Source organism: Phodopus roborovskii, unplaced genomic scaffold (assembly GCF_943737965.1).
Source record: "Phodopus roborovskii unplaced genomic scaffold, PHOROB, whole genome shotgun sequence".
Classification (NCBI taxonomy): Eukaryota; Metazoa; Chordata; class Mammalia; order Rodentia; family Cricetidae; genus Phodopus; species Phodopus roborovskii.
This window is the reverse complement of record NW_026126412.1, coordinates 6,335,324-6,352,545: the sequence shown is the minus strand read 5'-3', so window position 1 is coordinate 6,352,545 and position 17,222 is coordinate 6,335,324.

Sequence of the window (17,222 nt, the reverse complement as noted above, 5' to 3'; positions counted from 1 at the left end):
TTAACTTCTAATTTATATCTTTACTTTTTATTTCCCTGTTATTTATTTTTCTATTATTATTTTATATTTTATTTTCAAATTATAGTGTAATTACATTCTCCCCTTTCCTTTCCTCTCTCCAAACCAGCCCATATGCACCTCCTTTCTTTCTTTCAAATCCATGTTCTTTTTTCATTAATTGTTATTATGTGCATAAACCTTTAAGGACAGTGATTTATTAGCACCTAGTGTATTCTGTCACTAAAACACTCTTTCTTTCCTGATTCTGTCATCTCATTCAAGGATACTTTTCTCTGCTCCTAAAGTAATATGAACTCATAGGATAATCTACCCATGTGGAATAATGTGAAACACATCTATTTTCCCTCAAATCCTTTACCCATATGTACTTATTAGTTCATTTGAAAAGTTCACTCATCTGGCCAACAAGAATAAGAAAATTGAATATAATTGAAATGGGTGTTCATTAAATGATTGTGTTTATTTGGATAAAATCAAAGCAATATGTTTCACAATTGAGTACCTAATGGTGTATACATTTGTGTGTGTGTGTGTGTGTGTGTGTGTAAAAATAATATTCAGTGGTGGTATGAAACTTACCTAAAATGCTTGAAGTACTGGTTTTGACCCTTAGCACAGCCAAAAATTAAAAATAATTTAAAAATTATTAAATAAATATTAATTTTGTCTATGGTAACTTCACCTTTTTTTGTTTTGTTTTAGGTCATCACCTTGACATAATGATACTGTGATGTCCCCATCTCTTTGATATGGATTGTACTTTTTTCATTTGTTCATGTATAGCATATTGGTCTATCTTTCTTTTCCTTCCTTCTTTCCTTTCCTTCCTTTCTACCTTTCTTCCTTCTTTTCCCCATCCATTCCTTTATTCCTCTTTCTCTCTCTCTCCTTTTATTTGAAACCAGGTGATATGATATCAGCCAATTTGAGTAGACTACACACAATAATGTCTAGTATTCCTGTTGACTTACTTTTTCTATGGAGGGGATAATCTGCTTATTAGGAACTATGATGATTAATTATATGTGTCAACTTCACTTAGCTAGAGTAATTTAGCATAGCTAGTACAATGCTGTTTTAGGTGTGTCTATGAAGATGTTTCTTGAGGAGATTAACATTTGAACAGGTAAACTAAGTAAATATGACCTTTCACCAATGATGGCAGACATAATCAATCTTTTGTAGTCCCAATTAAAACATTAAGAAACAAGGACAAATTTGCATTTTCTGTTTGAGCTAAGACTGGGTCATCAATCATCTTCTTCTCTCTGACATAGGTATTCTAGGTCTTTGGACCTCTCTGGAACTTCCATCATGGATCCTGCTTCTTCCTGGGTCTTTGAAGCAGTACTCCCATTAGATTCCTTAGTCTTATGACTTTTTGTTTAGGATGTATTATACCTCTAGATTAACATTGCTAGAAGTGCTTAGCCCAAGTGTTTCCTGAAGCAATTTCCACTGTAAAACACCATTTATATATTTCCAATTGGTTCTCTGTTTTTGTTGTTGTTGTTGTTGTTTGTTTATTTTTTGTATGTTTTTGTATCCTGACTAGGGTTCCTACTGCTGACTACAGTGCTTTTCTAAACAAACAGTATATCTTAAATTTCTGATAAGACTCTGATGATAGTATTTTAGTGCGATGTCCAAGTCATAAATTATTTTATAAAACTAGAAATGGATCTGGGAATGTTTGCTTCTTTGATTGGTTTTCTAGCCTCAATTATATAATACTGTTTTTTTTTTTTTTTTTTTTTTTTTTTTTTTTTTAGATATGTCCTTTAGCTTGAAACAATTACTTATGGCAGGGATTGGAAATGTTCACAAGTCTTATGAAGTTCACAAGAAACCTACATGATTTGTCATTTCTCCCTATTTCCAGGAAACAAATATTAAGGGAGAAGATGGGTTTTCCTTGATGTGTATCATGAAAGTTGAAACAGGGACTCCAGCAATTAAGTTTTCATGCGTCTAAGAGTTCCATGCTTGTGTGGGAGTTTTGTTTTGTACAAGTGTTCAAGAGTCCTATATTCCTGTAAATAACCTCATACCAATTCTGTAGGATCAATAAATTTATTGGTTAACAAAGCTGGACTTGAGTAGATATTTTCTGTGGCCTTTGTTATGAACTTTATCTTGGGAGGATACATATAGATTCTTCGAGCAAAGTCATACAGTACAGTTGGCCTATTCACAGGCACTGACAAAACCAAAACTAATTTTTGGTTTGCTGGAGACATATGTCTCCAGCAAATTGAAACAGTTTTTTGAGTATTACAAGATAAAGCACATAACTGGTATACCACACAATCCTACAGGAGAAGCAGTGGTTGAGAGATCCAATCGTACTTTAAAAGAAATGCTCCATAAACAGGCAGGAGGAACCAAAACACCCAAACACAGATTACATAATGCTTTATTAACATTAAACTTTCTTAATGCTGATGGAAAAGGAAAAACAGCTGCAGAAAGACACTGGACAATAGAAAAAAACTTCTGAACTGAATCAGCCAGTGTACTTCAAGGATGTACTGACCTCAGAATGGAAAGCAGGATATGTGTTACGTTGGGGTAGGGGTTTTGCATTTGTATCTACAGGAGAAGAAAAACTATGGATACCATCTAAGTTAATCAAGATCCGAGTTGAACAAGAGAAACATCTTAATGAAGAGAAATGACAAGTCATCCAACAAATTAGGTCCCATTAGGTATGCGGAGGCCTCTCAAAGGTAGGGGAAGTGTTCTGTTCTTGTTCTTACAGGAAAACAGAGAAAACCTATCATCAAACAGCCAAAAAACACTAAACATGTAGGTGCCTACAGAAGAGAAGACAGCTCTTCAGAAACAATCACTTAAGGAAGCAGAATCTGATATATGGTAAAAAAAAAATATTTAATTGTAGTAAACTATTTCTATATAGAAATCTATTTCTCTCTACTATCTAGTATTCCTGAAGTCCCAATTTATGTAAACCAATGCTGGCTTTGGAGTTGGATTTGGCTTTCCTTCTCTAAATTCAAGCATGTTGTTAAGATTAAATTCATGGTTTCTGCCTTAAATCAAGAAGCCAATTGGTGTAAGGCAGAAGAAAACAAAATCTGGGGACTCATTTCTTATATGCAATTTTCTCTCTGAAATCCTAATTTTCTCACATACTTTTAATGCTTATTGTTGTCTTTCCCTAATGCATACCTTAAAACTTGAAAATTTTACTTTAATATTGATGTGTAACTTTTCCACAAGGAATAATAACGATTCCTAACAGCAGTCTTTGAACTCTCCAGAAAGAAGATGGGGCCTCACATCATCATTTCCACTTGACTCAACCTGATGCATCTGAACTACAAACATCACCCTAAAACCGGTTTGAGACTGTTTTGCTCGAGACAACTCATGACTAGCTAGCTGTAATGGTGCACCTTTTTATTTCACCCTGGCCAGAGTTTCAAATAGAACTACAGTCAAGAATTTTCTGCCACACAGTGACTAGCTACATATGTCACAGCCAGTTCTGTTGAGAAATTTGGTTGCTAAAAATTTTCTTCCTACAGGATCCATTGGAGCAATCATCATCCCATTTCAGCAGGAAGTAACCTTAAGATAACGACGCCCCCTTTCCCTACCCTTGGAATTTTGGGATAATAGTCATCGTCTTTGGGTTGGTTTTAGTTATTTGGGATTGGGTGATGCTTACACTAGGGTTTATCTTTTAGACAGGAATAGGGAATGGTTGGGAAAGGTATGGTTTAGATGGGATATAGGTGGATTAGCCTATTTTCTTGAGAATTTGAGTAAGAATGAGATAGTATTTAACAGCTTACATTGTTATGTATTCTTATGTGGTAAGCTATGTAAAATTAAGTTTATATTTTGTTATATTGTGTTAAATATTTCCACTTACAATGTTTTATGCACATTATTTTTTACCATATTCTATGAATGTATACTTTTCTTGTATTCAAGACATTTTGTATATTGATACAATTTGGGATATTTATCTTGCTGCCTTTTATAGTTCTACTCTTGTCTTGACACTTATACTCTACCTCTATTTTAGGGATTTACATGTAGGTATATGTAAATAGATATATTGTTTAAGTATTTGTTCCTGCTTTACTAAGGGAAGTTTTAATCAGTCTTTTTAGCTAAGTTCCTGAGTATTACAGATTATCTTCACTCATATTTCCTGTACCTATGAGATTAGTCAGATATAGATGCTTAATCTTCAATCACTTCATAGACATGCAGAACATGACATTTAAATGTTTTGATATTAGTACTCCATTGACATGAGACACTGTTGCTCCTAACAGCACCGTGCACTTTCACGAAAAAATGTTGGACACTGTTGTTGCTCCTGCTGGAGTTCATTCTTGCCTCAGCTAATGGCCTGTTGGGCAAAAGAATTGCCCCCACCTTGACCACTGATTTGGACATGCAGTCCTATGTGCTTGCAGGAGACAAATATACAAGACTGCTTGACCTTGCCAAGTCAGGGTAAGACAGCCATTCTACCTCCCTGCTGTTGTTGTGGTCTGTCAAGTTCTCTTGGCCTTAGCCAAATCTGGGTGTACCAATGTGGCTGTGAGACCTAGGGTGACTGTTCAGGTGGCTTGCTGTTTCTGTCCTGGCTGCACATTTTGGAAGTTGTCCATCCGCATTTCCTGTCTACTCTACTATTGTTAATTTCCTTCTCAGGTCTTGATGAGGTTGAATATTAAACTATCACAACTATTATTCTCTCTTCCTAGTTAGATATATTAGGTACTAGACTTACATTTTCCAGCTTAGGACAACTCTATTGTAAACTCCATTATGCCCTCACCCTAGGACTAGATATGTAGGTCATTTTGTTCTCGATTTTCCTTTTCTTAGAGCACACTTGTTATTCACTGTTTTGTATATAGTTTTGTATTAAGCCTAAATCTTTTCTTTAGACTAAAATGGTAATTGCAGTGGGATAGTCCTTCTGTGGCACTGACTACGCCCATTGGGGGGTGGAACCATGGGCGGAAGTGGCCTGTGGAAGGAGGTCAGAGGGAGAGCGAGGAAAAGCCCTCTTTCTGGCGTGACTCGGACAGGAGAGGATCGGGTTGAATTTCCTGGTGTTCATCTGTCTAGGTTGTAAGTTCTTTCTCTCTGAATAAACATCTATTCAGCCTATTTGTTTATCCTGATCCTTATTTAACTGCGTTAGTGGTGAATAGAAATAGAGCACCCAGGAAAACAACACAATAGACTTCCAAAACCAGGCTAGCAAAATGTTCATTAAAGCCTCAAAAAATTCCTATTGATTTTCCATATGTAAGAAAATAAATTGAATTCTATTTCTGTCTGTGAACACTGCAATAATTTTATCTCCATTTCTAAAACAGATGATCTAAAGACATATCAAAAGTTTCAGGCCACACAAAACAAGAGAAAGAACTTTTAGAAATATAGAAAGACTCCATTTAAATTTTCATTTTACAAACAATTATACTGAGTCTAATGGGGGAAGTAACTTAAGCAATCTAACAAGTAAATGTAATGGTAGAATTAGAGTATGCCCTGTGTGCTGTGTCTATAAGCACTCTATACTCAGAGTTTTTCCTAAATGTGTCAAAAGCATGGCCAAGTACAATATACATAAATCGTATCTACAGTAGCATCCAGTCAGACAGAAGAGGTATTATCCAAGAACGTTACAAAATAGTACCTTTTCACTTGAATTAATCACTTTCAGAAATCGGGACTTAAAGAACACTTCAGAAGCAACAAGGGCGAAAGAGAGATTTACTGAAGATCAAGCTTGACTAGTATTTCTTGTTCGTTCCATAAAAATCAGGCTGTGCAGCAGGGGAAGAAATTAAAGGGGCATTTAGAAGGTCAATGGTGATGGTATATCACTACAAGGAAGAATGAGAGCACAGTGAAGCATAGAAGCAAGGAGGAAGAAGATAGTGTCTACTGTCCTATTTGATCTTGTGTTTTTCATCATGTCATTCTGTAAATATATTTCTCATACTGGTTAAGGAATAAAGAATTGTTGGCCAATAGGAAAACAAGATAGGTGGGACTAGGAAACAAGGAGGATTCAAGGAAGTAGTAAGGGGAGTCAAGATGAAAGACAGAGAGAACAAAACGCCATCCCCAATCCCCAATAAGATAAAACCATGTAAAAATACTTAGATTAACAAAAAAGTTGTAGACAGAACTAGCCAATAAGAAACAAATAACTGGCCAATAGCATTATATCAAATAAAGAGCCTCTCTGTGTTATTTGGGGCTGGAATATTTTCTTCAAATCTTGCTGTTAATGGACTAAATAGTGTTAACTGCGATTCTTACTTAATAAGTGTTGTGTTATATAATTTGCTATGTCAAGGTTAAAATCCTTCTTTTTATTTAGACAGAAAAGATGAGATGATGGGAAATATCATTCTGTAAATATGTTTCTCATACTGGTTAATGAATAAAGCACTCTTGGCCAATAGGAAAGCAAGATAGGGGGGACTAGGAGACAAAGATGATTCGAAGAAGTAGTAAGGAGGAGTCAAGATGAAAGACAGAGAGAACAAAACACCGACAGCCTCTCTCTCTGATAAGATAAAACCACATGAAAGTACTTAGATTAATAGAAATGGATTAATACTTAAGACAGAGCTAGCCGATAAGAAACTAGTTACCTGGCCAACAAAATTATATTAAGTACAGAGTCTCGCTGTGTTAATTGGGCTGGTTCGGTGGTGGGACAAGACCAGCGGTGGGAGGAAAAAACTACAACTTACAGCAGTGAGTTTCTTTCTGCAGTAAAAGAAAATATATTTCTTTTTGAAAGAATAAGAAAAAATTTGTAGTCATTGGAATGAGTTGTAGTCATTGGAATGAGTTGGAATGTAGATATTGGAATGAGTTTCTAGTTAGTATTAATGTAGATAGTGCAGTCTAGGAGACTCACTGATGAGATGCTGTAGAGAAAACTGTAGCATTGTAGGCAATGTCATCCCTAGTTTCAAGTTATTTGGGAGGTGTTTTAAACAGTAACTCAATTATTTATCAAATTCAGATATCATCAAATTCATTATCAAATGAATCATGATTAAAATTAGTGGCTTTCAGGAAACACAAGGAGCACAGACAAGGCTGAGTTTAAGCCTCTTTGCTATCAGGCCAATGCCAGATTTCTTATATGAAAAATACATGATAGGTTAAATGAGTTCAATATAAGATAATTATGTTTACTGTTTTAAAGTTCCTTATCTGGACTGTCACCAGAAGGTGCTGCCCTTATTTAGAATGGGTCTTTCTACTTCAAATAATTTTAACAAGAAAATCCTTTACAGGCTTGAATTTTAATTGATTACCACTACAGTATATTTGACAATCAAGATTTGCTATCACATATACTCTTTAATTAAACCAAAAGTTCCACTAGAGTTAACAACTGTGTATATTTAATGGAGATATTTTAATAACAAAGACAATGACCTAAAAATAGTTTCACAGTAGTAAGGAGTCAAAATTAACCCAGCTTTCTTTCTTTTTGTCAAGAAATTGTGCTTCTTGTCACAAATTATCCACTTAGATAATTCAAACAAAAGATGAATCTGCCATACACTTTACCTTGCTGAATTCTTTTAGGCTTGACTATAGTAGATTATCTTCTCAAACATTGAAGTTGCAAGTAGATAATCATCAGTTTGAGAGTTTATTTCATGGTATATGGAACCAAGTTGTAAGGACCTAAGAATTACAGGTGTAAGTTTGGTGAAGAACCCCAAACCAGCACTATAAACATGGAGGAGCAACATCTGGTATTTATGGACCTGAATCTGCTCTTATCAAAGGATATGCATGCTAGATTTGATTGCTGCATTGTCTCTTGTTAAGCTCTTTGTCCTGTCATTTATGTTTATGCTAATTAGTGCAATACTTTTGTAAGAAACCCGTTAAAGTAAATGTTTCTCTGGTTAAGTAAAGTAATGGTTACTTTTGCAACTTATAACAGTAAATGTATGCTCTGATAGATAAATCTTTGAAAAATCAGAGATGTAAGCCATAATAAAAAACATGTATGACTTTACATGATGCATGCTGAAACACTATTTTTGTTAGGAATACCATTTAGAAGCCAGGCATTGGTGGCTCATGCTTTAGTCCCAGCACTCGGGAGATGGAGACAGGTGGATCTATGTGATTTCAAGGCCAGTCTGGTATACAGAGCTAGTTCAGGACAGGTTTCAAAGAAATACAGAGAAACCTTGTCTCGAAGGAAAAAAAGAAGGAGAAGAAGGAGGAGGAGGAGGGGGGAACAGGAGGAGGAGGAGGAGGAGGAGAAGAAGAAATACCATTTAGAAACAGGGTGGAAAGATACTTTATGAAATTAAGAAAATTTCCCCAGCTAACTTTGGTAAATTCTGTTCCTTCTGAGAATTTTTGGATTAAGACAACTTTCCATTGTTTTAAATGTCATACAGATGATTACTAATTCATTGGGTCCCCAGGCATAAACCTGAGGGGAAAAAGTAGATAGGAATTGGGTTGACTCTTAGCTTTTGTCAGCATGTGATTTCAATTGTCATGGAAATGTGTATTGAGAATGCAGATGAAGGAGCCAAATAATCAGGAGGCATATGCATGCACAACCATCAAAGCAGAAAATTAATGTCAAATAAGTATGAAACACTAGAATAAATATAATAAAGACTTTAGAAGTGTATTTATAACATAGATTTTAGAAACATATGGGACATCAGAGTGGAGAGAGTGAGAGACAGAGATGAAAAAGAGAGAGCAACGGAGAAAGAGGGATCATAGAAACATATAAACTTGCTTACTGATAGTTCTATTGAGGTTGAATTATGTAAAATAATTTCAAACACATAAGATAAATGTTGTATTAGAGCCAAGAAAAAAAGTCATATATATCTTTAACAATTTCTACTTAGGTAAAGTAGATGACTTTAGAGATGTGAAGTATTTAAGAGAAAAATTCATTTGAAGCAAATACAGGCTAAGCTTTTGTAAGTCTATACTCTAAAGCTCCCAGAAGCCTAAGGAAATAAGGATTTTTAAATAAGGAGTTTAATCTTTTTAAAGTACAAAGCTGTGGTCAAGCTAAATGAGCAAATAAGGTTGCCTTTGCAGCTTCTTTGGTTTCTCTTTTTATGTGAATATGTGTGGACACAAGTATGTCAAGGGTTTGTGTGTGTGTGTGTGTGTGTGTGTGTATAGTTCTCAGGTTGATGTATGAAGCCTTTCTCAGTTAACCTCTACCTTTCTCATTAAGGTGGGATTTTTCAGCTACCTATATACTTAATTTGTCTAGCTGGTTTCCTTTGGGATCCCCATATCAACTTTCTTAACACTGAAATGACAGCCTGGTTACCACATCCACCCAGAATATTTGTCTTTTCTATGGCTCTGAGCTCCAGTGTTCATGTATGTGTGGCAAATACTTTACCATCATAACTATCTCCTCAGCCCTCTACAACTTCTGTGTTATTGTGTCTGAGAAATTGTTAATGAGTAGCTATCTACTTATAATGTCTATAATGCAAGTCAATAATATAAAAATAAGTTTTAATTTAAGAAGCTAAAAGATAATTATCTGAACACCTCCATGGACCAAGGTAACAACTTGGTTGTTAATGGATGCTTTTGTTATTATGTTGGAAATTATGCATTCAGAGGAAATTGCAACATTGTCACTTCCATTCCATCAACATTCTGTTTATTCATTTACATTTCATGTCCTGGATAGCAATGATTTTTTTATTCAGCATATTAATATTCATCTTTAAGATTCTACCCTAAAGCACAAGTTTATTTTTAAAAATTGTGATGTAATCATTCATATCAAGAAGTTCAGTAAACGTGCTCAGAACACATTATGTTACAGTAGTCCCCTCATCTAGGGTTCAGAGTATATGTCTCAAGTTCCCCAGTAGATGCTGTGACCCTGGTAGTATTGACACCTTTATTCAACTGTGATTTAGTTTAATTTATAAATCAGCATAGTAAGAGATTAAAACACCAATTATGAGGTAGGGCAATTAAATTGTAATACAAGTTGTGTAAATACACTCTTTCTAATCACATAATGTATCTTTTGACAAATGTTAACATAAATGAGTTACAAACATCGCTATGAGACTCTAGGACCTTCTTGAGTAATGTATACCCACAGCTTTCTTTCCTTGTTCAAGGTGTCATATTCTTCTATGGCTTACTTTTACAGGTCCATGGTTCTTTGTTAGGTTTTCCTTGTACTGTAAACTCAGTCACATTTTTAAAATTTTGATTAGAATCTATACTTTGATAGCCTCATACTTGTATATTTTGAACTTTATGTCTTCATTCCCATAATCCTCTTTTTTTCTTTTGTTCCCTTTCCTTTCCTCCCACCAAGCTCTCCCACATACTCTCCAGTTCTCTTTAAAAATAACATGGCCTCTCCACTGTCTGAGGTCCCTTAGACCGATCAGTCCTTCTGGCTGAGACCCATATTCAGGGGGGCCTGAGTCAGTCCCATGATGGCTTCCCAGCTATCAGTCTCATGGCCCCTTAGCTCCTCCTTGTTCAGATAAGCTGTCTCTATGTGATTCTGCCACCTGGCCTTGTCCTCTCCATCTGCATCTGGGTTCTACTTTGACTCAGTGTTTATGTATGGGTGTTTTCTCCTGTTTCCAACAGACATTAGTTGAGGGCTCCATGGATAAGTTAGTTGTTGATCTCACTCTCTGGGAAGGGCATTTATGGTAGCCTTCCCACGGAAGCTCAAATTGTTATTTGGCAGCAGTCTTGTAGTTCTCTACACCTTTCTTTGTGTTCAATTTTATCTTCAAACCAATATTGGCTCCCTCTTTTATGTTCTCTCTCTCTCTCTCTCTCTCTCTCTCTCTCTCTCTCTCTCTCTTTCTCTCTTTCCTGTCTTCTATTCCCAACCAAGCTCAATCTTCCTGGTTGCACGTGTTTTCCTTTCCTCCCCCCCCCTGTTTTCTCCTACTTCTCTCTCCATTCTCTGCCCCTCTCACTTCCCCTGTGCTCTGGGGGACTTGTCCCTTCCCGGTTCTGTGAGGGACTTTATATGAATCTCTTAGAATACAGCTTGTATCCTAGTATCTCTGGTGGTGTGAATTATAGGCTGGTGATCCTTTGCTCTAGGTCTAAAATCCACATATGAGTGAGTACATACTGTGTTCCTCTTTTGTGACTGGGTTACCTCATTCAGGATGGTTTCTTCAAGTGCCATCCACTTGCCTGCAAATTTAAATATACCATTATTTTTTTTCTGCAGAGTAGTATTCCATTGTGTAGATGTGCCACATCTTCATTAACCATCCTTCAATTGAGGGGCATCTAGGTTGCATCCAGGTTCTTGCTATTACTAGTGGTGCTGCTATGAATATAGTTGAACAGATGTCTTTGTTGCATGGATGTGGATCATTTGGGTATCCCTGGTGCACAAAAGGATCTTGCTAACACATCCCCCATGGAGGGATAACCGCCTTAATCTAGAGATAGAAGAGAAGCCCTAGTCCCTACTTCACATGACCTATCAGATCTACATGACCCCAACTGGATGGCATTCCCCTACATATGGAATTGGGGTGGGGTTATGGGAGGGGAGGGTGGTTAGAGTGCATGTGAGAGGGCAGAGAGGGTAAAAGGCAGGGAAGGAGGGAAGAAGGAAGGGAGGGAGGAAGGGAGAAAGAGAGAGGGAACTGAGATCGACATGTAAAATAATAAATTAAATTAAAAAAAATGCTTTGACTCCAAAATTTAAGTTAAAGGACAAGTTACTGGGGAAAAGGATTTCTATTTTTGTTTCCACAGAAAAGAAAAGCTGTGGATTCCTTCCAGACTAATGTGGTTTGACCAAGCCAGACCCCCTGAAACAGAGTACCAGGTGATCCTACATTCAAAACAGCTGGACAAAGCAGCCCACAGACTACAGCCAGGATTTCTGTATCTTCTTAGAATCCCCCATGACAGCCCCCCTTACCAGCAGGAAGTAGTTTGGAAAGAATGACACCCAAATTCCCAAATATTGTCTATAAATGTTTGTTTTCATTTAAATGGACTTGATTATATAAAATAAATAAATAAATAAATAAAATAACCTTTTTTTTTGGTAATTGATATTACATGTATATATGCATATGTTTATGCATGTATATTCCTAAATATAACCAACCCAGTTTTTATAATGTTACTTGTATGTATAGTTTCAAGGTTGATCATTTTGTATTATATATTGGTATGTAATACATATTGGTATGTTCCTTGGGGAAGACACTTCCTTTCACTCCAAGACATCTTCAGTTGACTGCAGTTCTTTGCATAGGATTGAGGTCTTCTGGGTTTCCCCTATCCACATTATCATGTGTACTGTTCTCAAAGCAAACTCCCTGATCCTCTCACTCTTACTTTCAGTACCATCTTATGTGTAGGAGTGCTTTTTGGTGTTTGTTCTTTGAGACAGATTTTCTCTGTGCAACAACAATCCTAGCTGTCCCAGAACTTGTTTTGCAGCCCAGGCTGGCTTTAGAATTCTCAGATATCTATTAGTCTCTGCCTCCCCAGTGCTGAGATTAAAGGCCTGTACCACCACCAGGCTTGGGATTGTTTTGTAGATGTACCCCTTGGGACTAGTTTCCAGAAGTCTGAACTTTGATTGGTTCTGCTTTTCTGTAATGGCCTCTGTCTGTTGCAAAGTGATATTTCCTTGATGAAGTGTGAGGACTTCATTTACCTGTGGGTACTGAGAAACAAATTATTAGGCAAATAGCAATAGCTCTCTAATTGGACTTAGTACTCCTTTAACAAGACTGAAACAATGCCTTGTACTGGAAACCAGCTATTCAGTGTTAGGGAAGTCCTGGATCTAGTGGAGAACGTACAATCAGACACCACTATTGTAAGCCAGCATAATCACTAACAACAATCCAAACTGTTTTGTACAAACACATCTGAAAAGTATTTATTTTAAACTAATATGAGATTAGTCATTGTTAGGATTCAGGTATTATGCTGGCCTGCCCCTAGTCATCTGGAAGGATGCACTCAGGCAGTACCCTGGCAATCCCAGGGTCCTATGGCTGCTATGTCACTACCTAGTCTGCACACAGGTGCAAAGGACTGTTTAAGAGGCAAATACCCCTGCCCACCCAGGTCTCTTCTCTGTTTCCTGCTATTCCTTCTCTTCTCTTCTCTTCTCTTCTCTTCTCTTCTCTTCTCTTCTCTTCTCTTCTCTTCTCTTCTCTTCTCTTCTTTTCTCTTCTCTTTTCCTCTCCTCTCCTCTCCTTCTCCTTTTCTCTCTCTTTTCTCTATCTCTCTTTCTCCCTGTCTGTCCCTCTTCTTTCCCTTCTCTGACTCCTTTTCCTTCCCAATAAATCTTTCTTCCCATGTAATTTCTGCCTGATGGTGTGTTTGTCCCCTGCCTTTGTATCTGTCACAGTCCCACCTTGTGCAGTATTAAAACATTGATGCCATCATTCAGATGGACCCTAAAAATCTTAAACCTGGTCACTTTTCCAACTAAGGATCCTTGGAACTCTACATCCAGCACTGGCTCTGGTATGCACACCACCTCTGCCCATGTTTGCATGAGTTAGGATTCATTTTGCGACAGTAGTCTCCTGCCTTTTTTGGCTTAATCAAAAATCCTTTGGCTCCTGCTTCTGTGCTTGACAGAATGTAAGTTCCCCCTGTGTCTACTTATCTTGTCCTCCTTTGGTCTCCAGAACACCAGAGGTTAGGCATTGGATCTTATCTCTCTCAAGGAAATGGGCCTACCCCCACCCTTCAAATGGTTGTTTAACAGCACTGTATATGCCCATATTTCACATGACCTATACATCTGCCAGTGATACAATAGTTGGAACGTGTTCCTTACAGCCCTTTTTCTGTTCTTTTTTTTCACCCTGTTTCATTGTCTGTCTGCACTCACTCATCTAGCCACACAGAGATGCTCTCTCCCCTTCCTCCTACTACCTACCATCATGGTTAAACCCGTCTCTGGGTGGCATCCTCCCACATCCTGGAAATTCCGTTTCACTAGATATCTCATGCTCCTGTTTATCCTGTATTTATTGCTACCACCCCATCTCTCTTTCCTATGTGACTCTTCTACTCTGTTTCCCTTCTCCATGCTCCAGTTCATGAGGTGCCTGTGACTTCCACCTGCTCTGCAAATGCCTGGTTGCTGTGCCAGTGGTTGGCTGGGCTGAGACAAACAGCTTCTGCTTGGGAATACTTTTTGTTTCCTAGTTTGTATATGAAAAAGATGTATGTATGCTGTGTATGGTGTGGCCACATTTGTGTGATTCTGAATGTTTGTATCCTTTATGTGTGCCTTACTAAATGCATATGGTTTAAAAACTGTAAGATACCTTATAATATTTGACCTATTTCTAGCAACAGCCTTCTTTACTAAGGGCAACCTATGACTGCCACCATTTTGCTTGAGTTTAAAAGAGATACATAATAGCTATTTTTATTATGGGAAAGTCAGCTCGCATTACCTAACCATAGTCCCACTTGGTCAAGCTCAACATTGTTCCTTCCCCATGTTGGCAGTTGTAAGGAGTTAGGTTTTTCTCCCGCCGCTGGTCTTGTCCTGCTGCTGCGCCAGCCCCAATTAACATACTGAGACTCTGTATTTGATATAATGCTGTTGTCCAGGTACTGGTTTCTTATCGGCTAGCTCTGTCTTATTTATTAACCCATTTCTATTAACCTAGTATTTCCATGTGCTTTCATCTTACTGGGGAATGGGGCCTGCGTGTGGTCTCCCCAGTCTCTCTATGCTGACTCCTCCTTACTACTTCCTCTTTCTTCCTTGTCTCCTAGTCCCACCTATTTTGCTTTCCTATTGGCCAACAGTGCTTTATTCATTAACCAGTATGAGAAACATATTTATAGAATGACATCTCCCATCATGCAGAAGCCTAGGCAGAGGGGCAGTCTAGCCAGCTTCTGCAACCAAATCATAGTGCTAATAATAATTCATTTACTTTTTTGTCTTTTACTTCTTTGTCTCTAATTTCTTCTTTTCTTGGTTTTGATTTATGTAGCTTGTTTGCCATTAGGGCATTCATTTCACACAAGAACTCCCTATCTTCATGCTCCATGTGCAGCAGATCTGTTCTCTCCTTCTATAACAAATCTACTTTCTTACCTTTCATCTCACTCAATGCCAGTTTTCCCTTTCTTTTAATTTACTCAACTCTTCTTTAAGAAGTGTTTGTTTGTGTGTGTGTGTGCCTGTGTGTGAATATGAGCTAGCTCTAACTATGTATGTTTGTATGTAACTTCCCAATTCAACTGTTCATATGTTTATATGTAATTGCTATTTAGAAAAAAACTAGCTCTCTCTATGCATACTTATCTCCTTCTAGGCTAAGGGAGCAGTAAGTCTCAAATATTTTTAAATTTGTATGTAAACTTATATGGTGATAAAATTTTAATTTGATATTGGTTGGTAGGCATTTTTAAATCATGATAAAATTTAAGGTTATATAGATATATTCAGATTAACAAAAGCTAACCTAAAGATTTACACTTAAGTAATTATGTCTCTACCAAGGGCTCAATACCAAGTTTCTAGAAAATTTAAGTAAGTAACAACATATGTTTGATACCCATGGAATGGCTGTCTTGATTTTTCCTTAGGTTTTGACACTAGGAGTGCTTCAAGTGAATTTCATTAATTTTAAGGTTAAACCTGACAAAAATATAATTTAAAGTCTTAATCTTATGAAAGCTGCCAACCTATTATAGACTGTTAAAAGATACAAGTCAAGAATTATCTTATAAATTGTAAATGTCTTTAATTATGATCATGCTGGGTACTGGTACAATTAATTACAGGGATAAAACCTTACCTAGATATCTATATATTTAAGGCAAATAACAAAAATTTTGTCTGATGAGATACACTGAATATGCAGACAGTCCTCAAATACTAAGAGATCTAAAGAATATGACATTTCAAATGTTTTATTAAAAAGCTTCTCATCTCAGTACTTACCTGTGACTCTCTGCTTCTGCTTGCATCAGCTACAGGATGAAGGCTATAGGATGCCATTTAAGGTAGTCATAAATCTCATTATAGGGGAAGATCATTTAAGGTAGCCTCTCCAATATTGCTTAGAATCTTAGTTGGGGTTATCCTTGTGGAATTCTGGGAATTTCTCTAGTTCCAGGTTTCTTGTTAAGCCCATCATGGCTCCATCAAAGTATCACTTTTCTTGCTCTCTTTCTCTTGGAATCCAGCTGTAGAGAGTGAGGAGTGATGAGCAAAGGCATCAGACTGTGTTGGGGAAACCCACAGAAACAGCTGACCTGAGCAAGTGGGAGCTCTTGAACTCCGGATGTCAGCTGGGGAACTGGCAGAAGACCAAACAGGGCCCACTGCACATGGTTGTCAATGAGGGACTTGGGTAGTTCCACTGATAGTGGAACCAGTGCATGAACTGGCTTTTTGGAGCCCATTCCCCATGATACAGTGGGGAGGGTTTCAGTCCTGCCCCAAATGATGTAGCAGACTTTGATGATTCCCCCCATGGAAGGCCTCAACCTCTCTGAGGAGTCAATGGGGGTGGGATGGGGAGATAATAGGGGGCATGGGATAATGGGAGGGATAGGTAACTGGGATTGGTATGTAAAATAAGATTGTTTTCATTTAAATTTTAAAAAAATAATGAAAATAAAAAACTTTTGGTAACCGAGAGACATTTCAGCTGCTGGCATCATTCCATTTCCTCCAAAAAGACTGGTGGACACTGAGGAAACTCCACCTACATCTTGCTCCAAAAGAGGCATTGCTAGCTACTGAACAAACCTGCCTTTCACCTCAACTGCTCTAGCAAGCTGTTCAGACAATGGACAACAGGACACTGGAATCGACTGCCTCCATATTGCTTAGACTTGTCTTCCAACAGAAAGCTCCTAACCCACAGGATCGTCTTAAAGCCTGGCAGACTGTATGGTTATAGTACAAGGCATGTGCTCTGAAGCCTCTGCCTTCAATAACTACGGAGGGAGTGGCTGTTTAGGAAGCCATCTAGTATGTCTCAGTCTCTGTCATTTTAAATCTTTAATTCAGATGAAATTTATCCTCCTCAGGAAATCTGATGCTTGTGATGTCTTGTAGTTTTCCCAGCTTAAAACAGCAGCCAAGGTTTAAACTGTCATAAAACATATTTCAGGCA